We start from the raw sequence: 7,150 nt of genomic DNA on the forward strand, positions 1-7,150 counted from the left end.
AACCAGAGGCTAGGGTTGAGGGGATGGGACAGCATGAACTACCCAAGTGGGTCTCTAGGAATGATGGTAAGTGGGGCCATTTCCACTTTTCTTTTGTTTACCAGATCCACATGCTCTACTTTTGGGGGACATAGCACCAAAGAAGAATCAAGTATTTAGGGACTGTACTACATCCTAGAGGAAGATACCCCATTATCACATAGTATTATCTCCAACCTGGAGCCGCAGTTGTGCCTTTAAAAACCACTCCATTCCTCTGTTAGGCCAGCAGCTTCTGGATGATACACTATGTGCCAGGACAAGCGGATCATGTGGGCACTTACAAACTGCCACATCTCCTTTAAAGTAGGTGTTTTGGTCCCGAGGTCTGAGTAATGTTATTCGAGATTGTATAAGCTCTTGGACAGTGCTGCTGGCTGAGTCCCCATTGGCACAGAAAGGAAACTCATATCAATTCTAATTAGGATGAGTCATTGCTCCTTTCAGAGTAAAAGGGGTCCATGTATTCAGTTTGCTGCCAAGCAGCTGATGAGTCTTCTTAAGCATTTGAGCCATAAATGTCTCACTTGATATTGGTCTCTACTACTAGAAAGTTGGATATTTGTTAGCAACAGTTATGATCAGTAATGGAGAGCAGGATCCGATGCTTTGGGACTCATGCATAGCCTCCAACCCTGCCGCCATGACTACGCTATTCATGAGCTCATTGTGTCAGCACTGGGATTGCCAATGACAGAGGCTGGCTGATATCAACTGGCCAAGTCATTCTGTCTACTTGATTGGCCAGTGACTCTTCAATGGTTGATACCCTTTGGTAGATATTATATGCAACACAAAAATATTCATATTTAATGACCATTCCCACAGAGACTTGTGTCTAGGTTTTAAATTATAAAGATGACTGAGTGACAACATGAAGACGTCAATGCCATTGAAAGAAGAATTTTAGTACCCACATTTCCTGATAAAAGGGGGCATGCCATGCAGGGCCACAGTGGAAACATGATAAGTTTAAATCAGGAGGCCAAAGCAGAACGTTGAGAAAAACCTAGGTTTTGTTGTGGTAAGAACTGGAAGTGATGGAATTCCAGCTAAGCTGTTTCAAATGCTAAAAGAGGATGCTGTGAAAGTGCTGCACTCTATATGCCAGCAAATCTGGAAAACTCAGCAGGAGTGACAGGACTGGAAAAGGTCAGTTTTCATTCCAATCCCAAAGAAAGCCAGTGCCAAAGAATGCTCAAACTACCGCATGATTGCACTCATCTCACACGCTAGTAAAGTAATGCTCAAAATTCTCCAAGCTAGGCTTCAATAGTACATGAACTGAGAACTTCCAGATGTGCAAGTTGCATTTAGAAAAGGCAGAGGAACAGAGATCAAATTGCCAACATCTGTTGGATCATTGAAAAAGCAAGAGAGTTCCAGAGAAACATCTACTTCTGCTTTATTGACTATGCCAAAGCCTTTGACTGTGTGGATCACAATAAACTGTGGAAAGTTATGAAAGAGATGGGAATATCAGACCACCTTACCTGCCTCCTGAGAAATCTGTATGCAGATCAAGAAGCAACAGTTAGAACTTAAAATGGAACAATGGCTGCTGCTGCTGCTGCTAAGTCGTGTCTGACTGTGAGACCCCATAGACGGCAGCCCACCAGGCTCCTCTGTCCACGGGATTCTCCAGGTAAGAATAGTGGAGTGGGTTGCCCTTTCCTTCTCCAACAGAACAATGGATTGGTTCCAGATGGGAAAAGGAGCATGTCAAAGCAATATATGGTCACCCTGCTTATTTAACTTCTATGCAGAGTACACCATGAGGAATGCCAGGCTGGATGAAGCACAAGCTGGAATCAAGATTGCTGGGAGAAATATCAATAATCTCGATATGCAGATGACACCAACCTTATGGCAAAAAGCAAAGAGGAACCAAAGAGCCTCTTCATGAAAGTGAAAGAGGAGAGTGAAAAAGGTGGCTTAAAGCTCAACATTCAGAAAACTAAGATCATGGCATCCGGTCCCATCACTTCATGGCAAATAAATGGGGAAACAATGGAAACAGTGAAGATTTTATTTTCTTGGGATCCAAAATCACTGCAGATGGTGATTATAGCCATGAAATTAAAAGACGCTTGCTCCTTGGAAGAAAAGCTATGACCAACATAGACAGCATATTAAAAAGCAGAGACATTACTTTGTCAACAAAGGTCAAGTCAAAGCCATGGTCTTTCCAGTGGTCATGTATGGATGTGAGAGTTGGACTGTGAAGAAAGCTGAGCACTGAACAATTGATGCTTTTGAACTGTGGTGTTGGAGAAGACTCTTGAGAGTCCCTTGGACTGCAAGGAGATCCAACCAGTCTATCTTAAAGGAGATCAGTCCTGCATGTTCATTGGAAGGACTGATGTTGAAGCTGAAACTCCAATACTTTGGCCACCTGATTTGAAGAGCTGACTCATTTGAAAAGACCCTGATGCTGGGAAAGACTGAAGGCGGGAGGAGAAGGGGACAATAGAGAATGAGGTGGTTGGATGGCATCACCAACTCTATGGACACGAGTTTGAGCAAGCTTCAGGAGTTGGTGATGGACAGGGAAGCCTGGCATGCTGCAGTCCATGGGGCACAAATAGTTGGACACAACTGAGCAACTGAATTGAACTGAAACACTGGAAAGGCAGGGCAGAGTAAGTAGTTAGGGTTGGCTGGTTTGAATAATCCCAGCAGACTTTGGGGCTGTCTCTAGATCTCTGGTTCCTGGCCTTGAAATGATATATATAGCAGGGGAAATATGGGCTGGGTGTTTCAGGGTTCAATAAGGAGGTGATTGACTTGCATATGAGGCATGCTGTCAAGTAAGTTGGTTTTTTCTTTTTTCCCATACTGAATGCATTATTTTTATTCTATCAGTAGGGAAAGTCAAAAGAAGTTGGCCCTTTTTCTATCTTCAGGTACTAGCTTTCTGTAGGAGAAGAAATATTTCTCTGGGTCTTTAAGGCCCCCAGATGTCAAAACGTAAAATACAGAAAATTTAAAACATGATTAATATACACAGATCCATTCATAAACCTCTTTTTTCTCCCCAGCCTTCCGACCTTCCTCTTTCCAGAATCCTTACCAACCAATCCAGCCATTTGCCACTGAGGGGCTTTCAAGGAGACACAGGAGACTTGGGTTCAATCCCTGGTTTGGGAAGATCCCTTAGAGGAGGAAATGGCAACCATCTCAAGCATTCTGGCCTGGAAAATTCTATGGATAGAGGAACCTAGTGGGCTATAGTCCATGAAGTCCCAAAGAGTCAGACACAAATGAGCACACAGCACAGGAGTTTATATTACCTAAAGCCACTTTCATGTCCTATCTTTTTGCCTTTTCATACTGTTCATGGGGTTCTCAAGGCAAGAATACTGAAGTGGTTTGCCATTCCCTTCTCCAGCAGACCACTGGAGTGAATAGTTCAGTTCAATTCAGTTCAGTTGCTCAGTCATGTCTGACTCTTTGCAACCCCATGAATTGCAGCACGCCAGGCCTCCCTGTCCATCACCAACTCCCAGAGTCCACTCAACTCACGTCCATCGAGTCAGTGATGCCATCCAGCCATCTCATCCTCTGTCATCCCCTTCTCCTCCTGCCCCCAATCCCTCCCAGCATCAGAGTCTCTTCCAATGAGTCAACTCTTCGCATGAGGTGGCCAAAGTACTGGAGTTTCAGCCTCAGCATCAGTCCTTCCAAAGAACACTCAGGACTGATCTCCTTCAGAATGGACTGGTTGGATCTCCTTGCAGTCCAAGGGACTCTCAAGAGTCTTCTCCAACACCACAGTTCAAAAGCATCAATTATTTGACGCTCAGCTTTCTTCACAGTCAAACTCTCACATCCATACATGACTACTGGAAAAACCATAGCCTTGACTAGATGGACCTTTGTTGACAAAGTAATGTCTCTGCTTTTTAATACATTGTCTAGGTTGGTCATAGCTTTTCTTCCAAGGAGCAAGATTCTTTTAATTTCGTGGCTGCAATCACCATCTGCAGTGATTTTGGAGCCCCCCAAAATAAAGTCAACCACTGTTTCCACTGTTTCCCCATCTATTTGTCGTGAAGTGATGGGACAAGATGCCATGATCTTCGTTTTCTGAATGTTGAGCTTTAAGCCAACTTTTTCACTCTCCTCTTTCACTTTCATCAAGAGGTTTTTTAGTTCCTCTTCACTTTCTGACATATGGGTGGTGTCATCTGCATATCTGAGGTTATTGATATTTCTCCTGGCAATCTTGATTCCAGCTTGCGCTTCTTCCAGCCCAGCGTTTCTCATGATGTACTCTAAATATAAGTTAAATAAGAAGGGTAACAATATACAGCCTTGATGTACTCCTTTTTCTATTTGGAACCAGTCTGTTGTTCCATGTCCAGTTCTAACTGTTGCTTCCTGACCTGCATATAGGTTTCTCAAGAGGCAGATCAGGTGGTCTTGTAATCCCATCTCTTTCAGAATTTTCCACAGATTATTGTGATCCACACAGTCAAAGGCTTTGCCATAGTCAATAAAGCATAAATAAATGTTTTTCTGGAAATTTCTTGCTTTTTCGATGATCCAGCAGATGTTGGCAATTTAATCTCTCGTTCCTCTGCCTTTTCTAAAACCAGCTTGAACATCTGGAAGTTCTCAGTTCATGTATTGCTGAAGCCTGGCTTGGAGAATTTTGAGCATTGTTTTACTAGTGTGTGAGATGAGTGCAATTGTGCAATAGTTTGAGCATTCTTTGGCATTGTTTTCTTTGGGAGTGAACACTATGAAAAGGAAAAAGATAGGACACTGAAAGATGAACTCCCCAGGTCAGTAGGTACCCAATATGCTACTGGAGATTGGTGGAAAAATAACACCAGAAAGAATGAAGAGATGGAGCCAAAGCAAAAACAGCACCCAGTTGTGGATGGGACTGGTGATAGAAGCAAGGTCCAATGCTGTAAAGATCAATATTACATAGGAACCTGGAATGTTAGGTCCATGAATCAAGGCAAATTGGAAGTGGTCAAGGAGGAGACGGCAAAGTGAACATCGACATTCTAGAAATCAGTGAACTAAGATGGACTGGAATGGGTGAATTTAACTCAGATGACCATTATATCTACTACTGGGGCAGGAATCCCTTAGAAGAAATGGAGTAGCCATCATAGTCAACAAAGGATTCCAAAATGCAGTACTTGGATGTAATTTCAAAAATGACAGAATGATCTCTGTTCGATACTAAGGCAAGCCATTCAAAATCACGGTAATCCAAGTCTATGCCCCAACCAGTATGCTGAAGAAGCTGAAGTTGAACAGTTCTATGAAGACCTACAATGCCTTTTAGAACTAACATCCAAAAAATATGTTCTTTTCATTATAGGGGACTGGAATGCAAAAGTAGGAAGTCAAGAAAAACCTGGAGTAACAGGCAAATTTGGCCTTGGAGTACAGAATGAAGCAGGGCAAAGGCTAATAGAGTTCTGTCAAGTGAACGCACTGGTCATAGCAAACACCCTCTTCCAACAACACAGGAGAAGACTCTACACATAGACATCACCAGATGGTCAACACCAACATCAGACTGATTATATTCTTTGCAGCCAAAGATGGAGAAACTCTATACAGTCAGCAAAAACAAGACGGGGAGCTGACTGTGGCTCTGATCATGAACTCCTTATTGCCAAATTCAGACTTAAATTTAAGAAAGTGGGGAAAACCACTAAACCATTCAGGTATGACCTAAATCAGATCCCTTATGATTATGCAGTGGAAGTGAGAAATAGATTTAAGGGACTAGATCTGATAGTTGGACACGACTGAGCGACTTCACTTTCACTTTTCACTTTCATGCATTGGAGAAGGAAATGGCAACCTACTCCAGTGTTCTTGCCTGGAGAATCCCAGGGACGGGGGAGCCTAGTGGGCTGCCATCTCTGGGGTCGCACAGAGTCGGACACGACTGAAGTGACTTAGCAGAAGCAGCAGCAGCAGATCTGATAGACAGAGTGCCTGATGAACTATGGATGGAGGTTTGTGACATGGTACAGGAGACAGGGATCAAGACCATCCCCAAGAAAAAGAAATGCAAAAAAGCAAAATGGCTGTCTGAGGAGCCTTACAAAGAGTTGTGAAAAGAAGAGAAGAGAAAAGCAAAGGAGAAAAGGAAAGATAATAAGCATATGAATGCAGAGTTCCAAAGAATAGCAAGGAGAGATAAGAAAGCTTCCTCAGCAATCAATGCAAAGAAATAGAGGAAAACAATAGAATGGGAAAGACTGGAGATCTCTTCAAGAAAATTAGAGATACCAAGGGAACATTTCATGCAAAGATGGGCTCGATAAAGGACAGAAATGGTATGGACCTAACAGAAGCAGAAGATATTAAGAAGAGGTGGCAAGAATACACAGAAGAACTGTACAAAAAAGATCTTCATGACCCAGATAATCACGATGGTGTGATCACTCACCTAGAGCCAGACATCCTGGAATGTGATGTCAAGTGGGCCTTAGGAAGCATCACTATGAACAAAGCTAGTGGGGGTGATGGAATTCCAGTTGAGCTATTTCAAATTCGGAAAGATGATGCTGTGAAAGTGCTGCACTCAATGTGTCAGCAAATTTGGAAAACTCAGCAATGGCCACAGGACTGGAAAATGTCAGTTTTCATTCCAATCCCAAAGAAAGGCAATGCCTAAGAATGCTCAAACTACCACATAATTGCACTCATCTCACACACTAGTAAAGTAATGCTCAAAATTCTCCAAGCCAGACTTCAACAGTACATGAACTGTGAACTCCCAGACGTTCAAGCTGGTTTTAGAAAAGGCAGAGGAACCAGAAATTAAATTTCCAACATGCGCTGGATCATGGAAAAAGCAAGAGAGTTCCAGAAAAACATCTATTTCTGCTTTATTAACTATGCCAAAGCCTTTGACTGTGTGGATCACAATAAACTGTGGAAAATTCTGAAAGAGATGGGAATACAAGACCACCTGACCTGCCTCTTGAGAAACCTGTATTCAGGTCAGGATGGAACAGTTAGAACTGAACATGGAACAACAGACTGGTTCCAAGAAGGAAAAGGAGTACGTCAAGGCTGTATATTGTCACCCTGCTTACTTAACTTTATGCAGAGTACATCATGCGAA

Source organism: Bos grunniens, chromosome 3 (genome assembly GCF_055505025.1).
Source record: "Bos grunniens cultivar Pamir isolate PY7600 chromosome 3, Bosgru_T2T1.0, whole genome shotgun sequence".
Classification (NCBI taxonomy): domain Eukaryota; kingdom Metazoa; phylum Chordata; class Mammalia; order Artiodactyla; family Bovidae; genus Bos; species Bos grunniens.